This window comes from Cryptomeria japonica, chromosome 4, assembly GCF_030272615.1.
Source record: "Cryptomeria japonica chromosome 4, Sugi_1.0, whole genome shotgun sequence".
NCBI classification, from domain to species: domain Eukaryota; kingdom Viridiplantae; phylum Streptophyta; class Pinopsida; order Cupressales; family Cupressaceae; genus Cryptomeria; species Cryptomeria japonica.
In genome coordinates, this window is record NC_081408.1 from 616633400 (window position 1) to 616646802 (window position 13403).

The following is a 13403-nucleotide window of genomic DNA, read 5'->3' on the forward strand; positions in this document are numbered from 1 at the left end:
GATCTTGCACATCTTGTGCCTTATTGTACATGCACTACTTATAAAGTGCCATGGGGGGTTGATGTTTGCCTTTTGTTTGCCATCTACCTTTGTCCAGTGAGTGTTCCTTCCATGACATTAGCCTCATGATGTGTGTCAAGTGAGTGTTCCTTCCATGACACTATGTACTTTCTCTGCACCTTCGATGTTCCTAGTTTTTCAGTGTACCTATCCCTCTCCCTCTTCAGCATTATGGGGAGGTTTGTCCTGTTGGTTCTAATGCTTCCATGGTTTGATTGATCAGCTCTTCAGGCTTTGGTTTCTCATGCCATCTGTATCTTCGAGTTCAATTGTTTGCCTTTATTTTCCATTTGATTCGAGTAGTGTCATTTGAGGGCACTCATGCAGATTACAGTCTTCTCTACCTATTCATGTTCTATTTTAGTGGAGGTTCTTTAGATCAGCAGTTACTCTTCAATAGTGTTTGCAGCTATTTCCTTCTTCAGTGGTGTTCTTCTTTCTTTTCCATCTCTATTTGGAGTAGAGTTTTTTCCACATGGTTTTCTCTATTTCTCTGGTTCATAGAGATTTGGTTGTATTTGGGTACCTGATCAGGCCTTGTTGTTGGGACCCATCTTTCTTGCTTTTAGTAGTTGTTCTAGGTTTTAGCTTCTCCCCAAGTCTATCTTAAGGGGGGGTGTTAGAGTAATCGAGTCTTTACTTGATTAATTAAACGACATTTATTTAATTAATTAAGTTCCCCTTTATCTCTTTTACACTTAAGCTAACATTAGGTGCATAATAATTAATTCTTTTATTAATTATTATGTGCAAGCCTAGGATTTTCCCTTTTAGGGTTTCTTGACCTATTAGAGGTTGGATTATTTTCTTTGTATCATTAATTCATTACACATTTTTGGTGAATACATAGCTCTCATATTCTTGAGAATTTTTCCCGTGTTTATTATTTTCTCTAATGCTTCCTTGCTTCTCCTTGTAATAGGTTTATTCAGCTTCCAGAGATCATTTGGGCTCCTGTGGTGTTGTATTTCTCAACTCTTACAATCTTCTCTCATAGGTTCATCACAATGGATTTATCATGCAATTATTAATCCTTTTATTAATGCTACATTACTTATATAATGGTGAGGTTTTTCTTTTTGTCATTGTCCTTGTCTTGTGGTCTATCACATGACACTTATGTGCACGTGTGACATGTTGTCACATATTTGGTGTTGATGTAGTTGTTTTAAAAAGTGTTCAATCTTTTTTTGTCCTAAGTGTGCTATCTTGGGTAATTATATCTAGTATTAGAGTCCATGTTGCAACACTAGGAACTCTAGCTCATATTTTTTGTATTTGGTTGTTCTTCACATGTTGTTTCTCAAGATCCCATTGTTATGAGTTAGTGGCTTGCTTGCTTGCTTAGGTTCCTAGTTTGGTCATTTAGAGGGTTTGGTATGTACCTGTAACATCATAAAACAATTTTAATGATTACTAGTCAAGAAAATCAAACCATTTTAAAGACATTATCAAGAAAGATTTGAAATGAAAGCATAATGAGAGATAAACAACATAAAATAAATTATACTCACGAAGCTCCCATTGCAAATAACTCTTCCTTATCCTCCTCATCTCCATGAACTTTGCTAGGTCCAAAGTTTGACTATTGGAGAGTGGGAGAGAGATGGAGTGAATGTGGAATTCTCTCAACTAGCGTAACAATATTATGGATGAGTGTATATGGTTTTGAAATAAAAATGGCATCATGATAATGAAATTTTGAGTGGATAAAAGGCCAATGTAAGGATGTATAAAAAAATGGATGATTTGTGAGGAGATGAGACTCTGATTTATAGATTGGAGAAGGCCAAAATGAAGGGCCAAGATTGACTTTGGGATGAAGGGTTGAGATCCATTTGAGAGGGAGCACATGGATTGAGAGGACAAGGTGTGGGATTCGAGAGATATGCCATAAAGGTATTTGTTATCTCCACACCTCTCAATGTTCATGGGGAAGAGCTCCCAAGTACATTGGGAAGAGAAAAATGAATTAAAAATTCCTTGGAGAAAGGGGAGAGGAATTAAAATTTTCAAAATAAGAGGATGTGTGGAAAGAATAAATGAGAAAAGGAATTAAAAATTCCTTCGGAAGAGGATGCATGGGGAGATTCAAAGAATTTGAATTTCTTTGAAAGGATCAAGGTGATTAGGAATGTGCAAATGATTAAGGAGATTGATTAGGTGGCTTAATGAGGGATTAGAGTGCAAGTGGCCAAGTTAGGAGGATGTGACATGAGGAGATCATGATTCTAGAAGAATTAATTAGGCTAAGTGGGTATTAAGAAAAGTGATTTGTAGGAATCACTTTAGTTGAGCTAATTAATTAGGATTCATTAACTTAGAGGAATTTAGAAGAATGAGGAAATTAATTAATTTATTGATAAATTAATTATTGGACTATAGAGATAAGATTGATTAAATTTGATTAGATTAACCTCAAGACAAAGGGAATTAACACAATTAAATTGGTTAATTATGTTGATAGGCTTAAATTAATAAAGTATTAATTTAATTAATTTTAGGTGTCTAAATTTTCCCCCTCTTTGATATAGCGTCATGAAGTGATGTTATATCAAAGAAGAATAAAACATAGTGGATGCAAAGGATAAGGACTAGTAGCATGATGCCCTAGTCGTAAGTGAGATGAGGAAGGATGATGAGGAGGTAATGGTATGCCCCCTCAAGAGGACATGCAGGTTCTAAGAACACGAGTGTCCTCTCGAAATGGATAGGAGGACTAGGTAATGAAAAGATGAAGATGATGAAGGGAGACTGAATTAATAAATTGGAGTCTCCAAGATAAATGGGTGAAATGGGATGAATGAATGAAATAGAGTGGATGAGATTTCTTGTTGTGTAGATATGGATAGCAAACCTAGTTTTGATATTGCCACATATTATCCACACCACTGATTATAGGAATCAGTATGTTGTGAATATCTAAGGTGTGGACTAGACTCTCAAACAATAGGTATCTCTATGTACATAGGTTCACAAACAACGACGATGATGTAAATGGAAGACTGTAGGATCGTACAAGAGAAATCATCAAACATTCTATACCATAAAAATAATGCCCCAGTATACACCAACCAAAACATGCCAAGATATAGGATGATTAGGGCAGCCTTGAACAGGTACAATCCTGGGCACAAGATAAAAAAATCAGAGTGAAAAGCTCAATCATGCAAACAACTTGCACATGGACAACTGACATCTCTTGACAAGAGTGGGACATAGATTTGGTTAGGCTGCTAGACATGGGAAGGATACATCCCAATGGGTAGGAAGATGGATTTGGATAAACTGCTAGGCATGGGAAGGATACATCCTGTATACACATAAAATGGCTATGAGCGATTAAATAAATATTTTATATTTATTTAATGATTATTCTTCTATTAAATAGTTAATTTGAAAAGATTAATTTATTTAATTCATTTCATGTCTTTCTATTAATTAATTTAATTGAAATATTTTATTATTTAATTCATCTATCCTATTCCTCTAATTAATTAAATATCTAATATTTAATTATTTCCTCCAATCATTTGAATATCTAATATCTAATGATTATTATTCTATCCTATAGTCTCAAATATTAAATAATTTCTAAATTATTTAATCCCTCATCCAACTCACCTTCCATCTGCACTTCATCTTTCCTTTGCCAACTCATCCATCATGTGGCTAAATTAATTCAACAAAATAAAATAAATAAAACATTTATTAGCCACTTATCTTAAACCTCCAAATTTAATGAAATATTGTGTACGTACACATATTTCCTAACCTTCTTCTATATTCCCTCCAACATCCCTACATCTTAAGAAGGACTTGAGTCCACTTGTCCTCTCATGCCTAAATTTTCTCCAACCATCCCTAGATTTCCTCAGTCAGCAACCGAGTTAAGGTGAGATGAATGACACTTGTCTTCTCCTTCCCCTTGTTGGCATTATGAGAACCAGTATGTGGATATAATGACATTGTATGTTGTCATTGATGTCAATATGTTGCAAAGGTGTGAACCGGCATATGAGAGAACCAGTATAATGTTGTGAACCAGCATTTGTGCCAAAGTGAAGTGGTCTGCTTGTTCAAAGGTGAACCGACATATGGTCACGGGAATCGGCATATGGTTACGGGAACCGGCACATGGAAGCATTGAATGACTACCGATTCATAGTCTCAACCTTAGGGTTTCCAGTTGAAGTGCTTCAAGCCTGTGTGGCTCAACTGGTGACTTTGTGCGATGAGTTAGCATGACAACAACAAGAAGATCGTGTTGCCACGTAAGCCTTGGGTGCATGAAGAAGATCTTGCCTATCTACCTCGGGAATATGAGAAGACTATGGGAATATGAGAAGACTATAAAATGGTGATAACGTGTGATGGGTTATCAATTGCCATGGAAACAGTGGAAAGAAAATCTTGCCTATCTACCTTGAGAATGTGAGAAGATTGTAAAATGGTGGAAGATGAATGATGGAGATTAACACAGTATGCTCAACGGTTAGGATTGAACCATTTGAATTCTTTAACCTATTAGGTTTAGGGTTTAGGGTTTATGCTTCTAACCTAACTATTTTCTATAAGGTTGATGTTGTGACTCTTTCTAGGGTGATTGGCAAAAGTTGTGTGTAAGTATCCAAGAGAAAGGATACGTGTTTCTTGCTAGACCAAAAGGAGATAAGTGATACCTATAGAGTGTAAGTGCAGAAGGAGAAGATGAGCTTAAGTGGATCTGCATTGGCATTGAGTGTTGTTACTGATCATTGTAATATATATTGATCTCCAATCACCTCAAATGTTGGAAAATCCCTTAATAGGGTAGCCTTAACTGGTTTGTTGTAAATCCTTTAATAGGGTAACTCTAAGCTACTGAGTTTGAAGTCCTTTAGCTATTGAGTTCTTGAAATCCTCTAACAAGGTAACCTTTAACAGGGTTTAACCCTTAATTGAGTATTGTAGCCATCCCTTAACTAGGTGATCTCTAACAGGATCGGTTCCTAACAAAACCTATTGTAATGTCTCTAACTGGACAAGGTTCCTAACATAGCGGACTTCCAAAGAGTTCAAAAACAGCTTGTGGATATTCATCCCCACCGTGGTTTTTCCCAGTTGGGTTTCCATGTGAAAAATATGTGTATCATGTGTGATGTTTTTATCTTGTGATGCTTTGCTATTGTTTGTCAAGCATATGATGGTTCTGTGTTTTATGCCTGTCAATAAAACATGTTGAACTAGCTGCTATTATGATCTAATGATAGATTACTTGTTTATGCATAAGGGTGAAATGGTAGTGTAGTCTCAAGTTGAGTGAAAGGCTAAGTGAGTAATCGGTTAATGCTTGTCTCAGACATTCTTAGCTTTATCGGTTGCACTCTGTTTCAAACCGCTATCTCTGTCTCCCAGTCTTTTGAAGTGCTTGCAGTCAAACTGGTTTAAGATTGAGTTGGTTTGTATGTACTGATTCACCCCCCCCCCTCTCAATATCGGTTTGGCACTATTTTCTCATCATTGAGTTTTCACCCCTTTGCTCACAACCTTCCCCTTTGCTCACAACCATCCAAATTTGTAGATCTGATCATGACCGTTGATCTGGGCCACATCATCTTATCCTCTCAAAGTCTATAAAATGAGGAGTTTGAGTTGAGAGAGAGTTAGTCTTCAAGTGTTTTTTCAAGCTAATCATTTGTGAAACTTATGCATCCGTGAGTTTTAATCTTGAAGCAAATATCATAATCATTTAGCATAGTCATTTAGCATTGCATATCATAGTATCAGTTAACTATCAGTTATCAGTCCATTCTTCATATGCCATCTTGGAAGCTATCAGTGCTTGTTTGAGAGCACACCATCTACAACCAGGAATAGCAGAGTTAGGACACAATGAGATATAAATCATGAAGGTAATAATAGTGTTTCTATTTTATATGTATTTCATGTAGTTTCATTGGTTGACTTTGGATTTCCTATAGCAATTTTCTTTGTATTTTGTGAAACTAACATGTTGTAGGTAGTATTCTGATGATGAAATTCAAGTCGACACATTTTGGCACCCACCGTGGGGCTCAAAAGCCTCGCATATTCTTTCTAATATCCTATCTAATTCTCGCAAAAAGTAAATATAACGCATTTGTAATACAAATTCATGCCTGTGTGAGTTCTTACAATGCCTTTATCTGATAGGTTAGTGCATTTGTCATTTAGGTTAGTGCTTTTGTCTATAAATCAATGCATTTAATCTTTAGGACAATGCTTGTGTCCTTCAGGTTAGCGCAATTGTTAGTTTGGTTAATGCTTTTGTTTGAGAATTCTCACTTCTTAGTCCGCAAAGCAGTGTTTTTGCATTTCAGGTTAGCGCTTTTGAGGTGAAAGACAATGCATTTGTTAGGATAGCGCTTTTATTTGCAACTAACAAAATTTTCTTGCAGGTCTAAATGTCCAAGAACTTAAAATTTTCAAACTACTAGCATGCATGTACAGGAATATTTTTAAAGCAAATTTCATGCATTTCCTCACCTAGTTAATTAAGAGTTATCTTTTGGAGAGTAACACATCATGTCATGCTCATTTAGCTTAACTAAGGGAGATAAATTAACAACATGCAACTTGCATTTTGAGTGACTTCTTTAAAATAGTTGCACATAGATTTTAGAAAAGCTAAAATGAACTTGTGTTTTCCGTGCTTGATGAAGTAGTAGGTAAGTATTCTCTCACCATCATGCAGTGATAAAAAAACCAAACCTACTTTCTTTTATGTATAATCTTTAGAGGGCCTGCCTTCCTGAGCTGCTTTGAGGGGGCCAGTGAGAGGGGAACAACCCAAAGTGGAAACAGGCTAATACTGAGTCCTTCCAATCCACTCTAAATAAATCATGTTTGTGATGAAAGTCACAAGCAACATGTGTTGATAAGTTCATACCAACACTATGTTTCCCCATAAACCCTATGGAGCATAGCCTCTATAGGCTAGGAACCTTCTGTATTTATAGAGCGAAAAGTGCCACATGTATGGCCACATGACTGGAAGCCTTTACTAAAAACCACTTGTACTAGTTGTCAAAAACCTTCTATCTATTGGTGCAGGAGGTTGAACCTCTGAAGCAGCTCACACACATATGATTCTTAGTAGAGATATAAAGTTTTCATGGAGTTGTCAAAATTCTTGTAGAGAGAAGTGAGTGCCGAGGGTGGAGCCAGTGGGGTCAAGCATCTAAATATCCACATTGAATAGCATAGCCTCAGGGGAAACCCCATGTGAGATTCAACAATTATTGCTTCAGCCTGCCATAGGATTTGTACTTGCTTATGCATTTTGTTTTTCAAAAACATTGTGTCTTCTATGTCTATGACATGTTCAAAATGGTAAAAAATTTGAGAAAATCATCATCTAAAAAATGAGCAAAAATCCAACAACTTGCTGAAGGATTTGAGAAGAATCCTTGAAACATAATCAGAATAGCACTTTCAAACAACAAAATAGTGCTTTTATCCCATAAGTTAACACTCTTTGCCACAAGAGTTAGCACAAAAGCCTTTTCACATCTAAAAAGCATATCAAACCAAAATTTCAACATCAGTATCAAAACACTTCTTGAGTAGATTTGTCTCTAAACTATCACACATTTTCAAACTAGTTCAACAACTGGGTCACTAATCCAATAGGCTATTTCTAGACGGTTTCCATAAGCATAAACATTCAACAAGCTATTGATTCAAACATTTTAAGTGCAAAAAAATCAACATCATTGTCAAGTCTCTCATCAGGATATATCAAATCCTCTATCACGAAGCTTGATCAATTCATCTTGTGTTCATTATCTTGGATATATCTTTCCTATTTTAAACCTAGGTCATATCAAAATTAGAATTGCACCAACTTTGGAATCAAACAAACTTGTAAACTATTGGATGCTTATATGACTTTTAAGTATCGCCTTAAGAAAAGAAAACCAAGTTATAAAGCTACCCAAAAAATAATAAGATTCTTGTATATCAATCGCAAGATCTTATTAAAACATAGGACATTCCTACACCATTTTCGTCACTATTTACGTGGCTGCGGGACAGAGTTTGACGGAGAAATTTTGCAAGGATGTGCTTTTCAACAAAGAGACGCTTTATCACAATGAACAAACAATAGTGGTAAAATCAACAAAGCATATCTTCCTAAACCAATAATCACTTATTGAGTTGTCCAATGGAAACTTTAATTTTTTTGAAACAATCACATGCCAGTTTGGACTAGAGCTGAATATGAACAACTTTGAAAACAACAAAAACAAATGGAGGAAGAAGATAATCTGATATTCCAAACTTTTGAGTATACCATTGTTGTCGAAGAAGCGATCAATAACACCATTAGAGACCTTGAGAAAGATTTCAAATTTGATAGACTAATGAAAAAATTATTGGCAAAATCAGGAGCTAAATTACCACAAGATTTTAACATAGAAAGCTTGAAACAAGATGTGGAGGCAAGTAACACTAAAAACACAGATGATCCAAATGACGAAGATGTAAACAAAGAAAGTCATGAAGAGACAAGAAAAGAATGGGATGACACAAGAAAAGAGCGTAGTGATAAAAGAACTTACGAAGAAATAAGGAAAAACTATATGGATAATCCATTGTTAAACCTTACTCAACAAATGCAAACTCTGCAACAACAAATACAAGACATGCAAAATGGAACAAGCTCCAAGAAGTATTCATTAGAATATATCTGCCCATATCCTTTTGATAAAAAATTGAATATGGCACCATTTCCACAGCATTGTGAGATCCCTAAATATGACAAATACAATGGAAACTCTGATCCTCAGGATCACATAAGAGAGTTTTGTACCATGAGTATGGAATTTGTGCACGACAAAACTTACCTAGTGCATCTTTTCCCTAGGAGTTTAAATGGGCAATTAATGGAATGGTTTTCAAGATTACCATCCGAAATCAAATCTTTTGAAGAACTTGTGAATAGATTTATTTCACAATATTCCTACAATGTAAGGAATGAGATAACAATGTTGGATTTATACAATTTTAAACAAAAGAATGGTGAATCTTTTATGATCTTCTTACAACAATGGAAACAAATGTTTAATAGGTATCCAAGAGATGTACCTGATCAAGAAAAGATGGACATATTCATTGATAATCTTATCAGTGAAATGAGTTATCGACTAAAAATGCAATGTCCTCCCTCCTTTGCCAAGATGATTGAGAATGGTCTGAAAATAGAAGACGCGATGGTAAAGAAAGGAGAGCTAAAACTTTACAATAATTCTTAGAACAACAACAACAACAACAATGACAAACCCAAGTTTTGGTCAAAGAATAGGAATGTCATCAATGGAGGAAATGATGACAATAGTGCTACGAAACAACAACCAATTTTTAATCTATCAAGTCAAATCCCAAATAATAACAATCAAGAAAGCAATAAAACCAAGTCTTTCTTCTCCAATCCTCACAGGAAATTCACAAACATTGGAGAACCATTGGAATTAGCTTTAAAAACTCTTCTTGCAAATAAACTGATTCTTTTACTAGAAGCAAGAAGTTATGAACCACAAGTTAAGCCTAATTGGTGGAATGACAATCATCTTTGTAATTACCATCAGAATAAAGGACACCAAACAAATGATTGTCAGAGATTGAGATACCTTATCCAAGATCTAATCGATAATGGAACTATCACGGTGGATAGCCATAAGACAAATGAATCACACCTAGCTTTTAAAACTCCACTTCCAAAATATGAATAAGGTGAACCATCCCAATTAAATGATGACAAAGGAAAAGCCAAAGTGAACTACACTTATACATATGATGATGTGGTAAATGTTGTCATTGTTAAAGATAATCCACCTTCAGAGCCAATAAATGTCATTACGAGAAGCAAAGCAAAGGTCACCTTTCCAGGTATAGCAAAAGACTCAACATCCACTTCACAACAATACAATTTAGTAGAGCAATAACAAAGAATACCTGCTCAAATATCAATTTCGGAACTTCTCAAAGTTTCACTTATGCATAAGGAAATTTTGGAAAAAACTTTAGTGGAAACAATAGTTCCAGAAGACTTGGATGTGGATCAGTTCCAAAACATGGTGGGACACCTTATAGCTCCTCATTGCTTATCATTTTCTGAAAATGATGACGCATCCTTGCAACATCCTCACAATAATCCTTTACATGTTGAAGTCACCATTAATAAAACTCATGTCAAATGCGTACTCATGGATGGTGGAGCAGGATTAAACATTTGTGCATTAAGTTTAATAAAAGCTTTGGGATATTCAAAAAATGCAGTAGATCCAAAGAAGAAAATAACTATTAAGGCTTATGATGAAGCAGAGCATTCTTTTAAAGGAACTGCGGTGTTGCCAATCAAAATAGGACATGTGGAAAAGAATACATTATGTTAGGTTTTAGATTTGAACCTCTCTTACAACATTCTTCTAGGAAGACCGTGGATTCACACCATGAAAGCAATTTCTTCTACATATCATCAATGTGTAAAATTTCCTCATGAAGGACAAGAGGTCACTATAATTGCAGACTCTAGCCAATATTGCAATAATTTGAAGCCAACACAAGATACAAGAGTTCCACATAATAGAGAATCAATATATCCTACCAAAGAAATTCAAGAAAAGTTATGGGAAACCTTTGAGAAAAAGCTCAAATTGAATGATGAAGGAATGGGAAAATATTCTTTGCATAATTTTCCACTTTCACCTAAGTCATATGAAAAGCCTACAAATATCCAATCAAAGACCTCAGAGAAATAAAAAGATATGTTTAATGGAGCATTTGTTAGAGCTGGAACCCTTGAAGAAGAAACCGAAGACAAGGACATTCTTGGTTGGTTGTACAAAGATGAAAATGAAACTATAGTGACAATTGCAGAAGTCAATATTCCCATAGAACAATATGGCAATGGTTATAGAATCATGCAAAAAATGGGATATGAAAGAAAAGGACCAATTGGTAAGCGACATCAAGGTATTGCATAACCTATTTGTCCCCACTTTCAATCTAAAGAAGATAAATCAGGACTTGGATATCTAAAATCAAATCAAAAGCAACATAATCATCAACAGCCAAAGTGGAGAAAGAAATTAGTCTCTAAAGAAGAACAATAGCAAGAAAACCTACATCAAGTAGCAAAAATAGTAGCCAATAAGCAGAAACAAGAAGAACATGAGAAACAAGAAGAGATTGCAATCAAAAGAAAAGAATAATCTTGTCAACAAGTTCAAGGAATACGAGAAAGTGCAAAATCTGAACAAGATATTCTAGAAGCAGTGAAAATCAAGATGGCAGAAATCAGAGAACTTTTTGCACCATATGACATTCTTGTGTGGTATAGTGGTATAGTCCTAGAAAATGGTTTAGAGACAGTTTCAAATGAATATGAATGGGGTCCAGATGTCTCATCTAGTATATCAAGTGAAGAAAGAAATGAAGAGAAAGCAACTATCACAAAGGAAGACTTGTTTATTACAAAACAAAAGATGGAGTTAGAAAGAAGACAAGAAGAACTCAAAATCCAGAGAAAAGAGGCATATAAAAGACAACAAAAGAAAGGGGATGACAAAGACAAAGAAATAACACCACAAGAACCAAAAATAGATATAAATCAAGCATCTAGAAATATCAGATTTCTATCAAATAAGGAGCAAGATGTACCAAGGTATGGCAGAACCATAGAAGAACTAAGAGATAGTCAAGTAGAATTGACTATTAGTCCAGAAGAAGTTGAGTTTGAAAGAAGACAAAAGCTAGCAAAAGAAATCTCTATATCATGTGCACTAGTATGTCAACTTCAAAATGCAAATGAATTTATTAAAAATAATCAAGAATGAACTTGGAGTACTAAAGACATGTGTGTTGATATAATCCATTTGTTTAAGGGACAAACATCAGATGAAGAGCCATTTGAGTGTGAACTAAAAAATGCTAATACGAATTTTGTTAAAACTAATTGGAGAATACTTGGGAGAGATAATCCTCAAGATCATTCTATCTATGACATTACCTACCCTACACCAAATTATGACCACTATGTCATGAACTTTGAAGCACCTAACAATGAAAATGATTATGACTTACCCCTTCTTCACCTTGAACTAATTGATTGAGATAATCTAGAAAACCCTGAATTAGATGTCTTTTCCAATGATCATGACTTATCTATGTATCTTAATGCTGTCAAAATCATAACAACTAAGATATCTTCCATTGTAGAATCAAGTAACATTTCTTGCAATTAGGAGAATGCCAAAGTTTCCATTCGCAAAATTGAAATAAAACAAGGAAAGAGACCTACTATTGAAAACCATATCATGGAAACACTAGATCAATCAAAAGGGAAAATAAAGGACGTATCTGACGGTGAAAACCTCTTCGAGGCACCAAAAGATGGAAAGTTTGAGGTCCTCCCTATGTAATTTTTAGGAGAGATCTGCAATTCTAATAGAACCAACAGAAGCAATAAACATTGGAACATCAAAGGATCCCAAGATACTTCATTCTGCTACCTCATTATCAGATAAAGAGAAGAAATAATACATAGAATTCTTCAGACAAAGACAAATAAATTTTGCTTGGTCCTATGCTGACATGTTGGGACTTAATACAGATCTTATAATGCATCATCTCAATTTTTATTTAAAAGAAAAACTAGTTAAGAAAAAGCTAAGGAAGATGCATCCACACATTGCTTTTCTTGTTAAAGCCGAGCTAAAGAAACTATTAGATGTGGGTTTCATAAGACATATTGTCTATCTAGAATGGGTTTCAAGCACTGTACCAATGTCAAATCCGGATAAAAGCATAAGAGTCTTCACCAATTTCAAAGATTTGAACAATGCATATCCCAAAGATGATTTCCCACTACCCAACATTGATATAATTGTGGACTTATCAATAGGGCATGAGATTTTTTCATTAATGGATGGCTTCTCAGCAAATAAGAATCGCCCCTGAAGATCAAGAAAAGACAACATTCACCTGTGCATGGGGTACTTATTGCTGGAATATTATGCCATTTGGGCTTAAGAATGTAGGAGCGACTTATCAAAGGGCTATGACGACAATTTTCCATGATATGATGCATACATTTATGGAAGATTATGTAGATGATATACTTGCAAAATCTCATACAAGACAAGAACATTTAAACATCTTAAGAAATATTTTTGATACACTGGAAAGATATCAGTTGAGATTAAATCCAAAGAAATGTGCATTTGGAGTAACCTCTGGAAAAATTCTTGGGTGCATTATATCAGCTCGTGGAATTGAAGTAGATCCTAAAAAGGTAAAAGCCATCATGGAAATGGAGT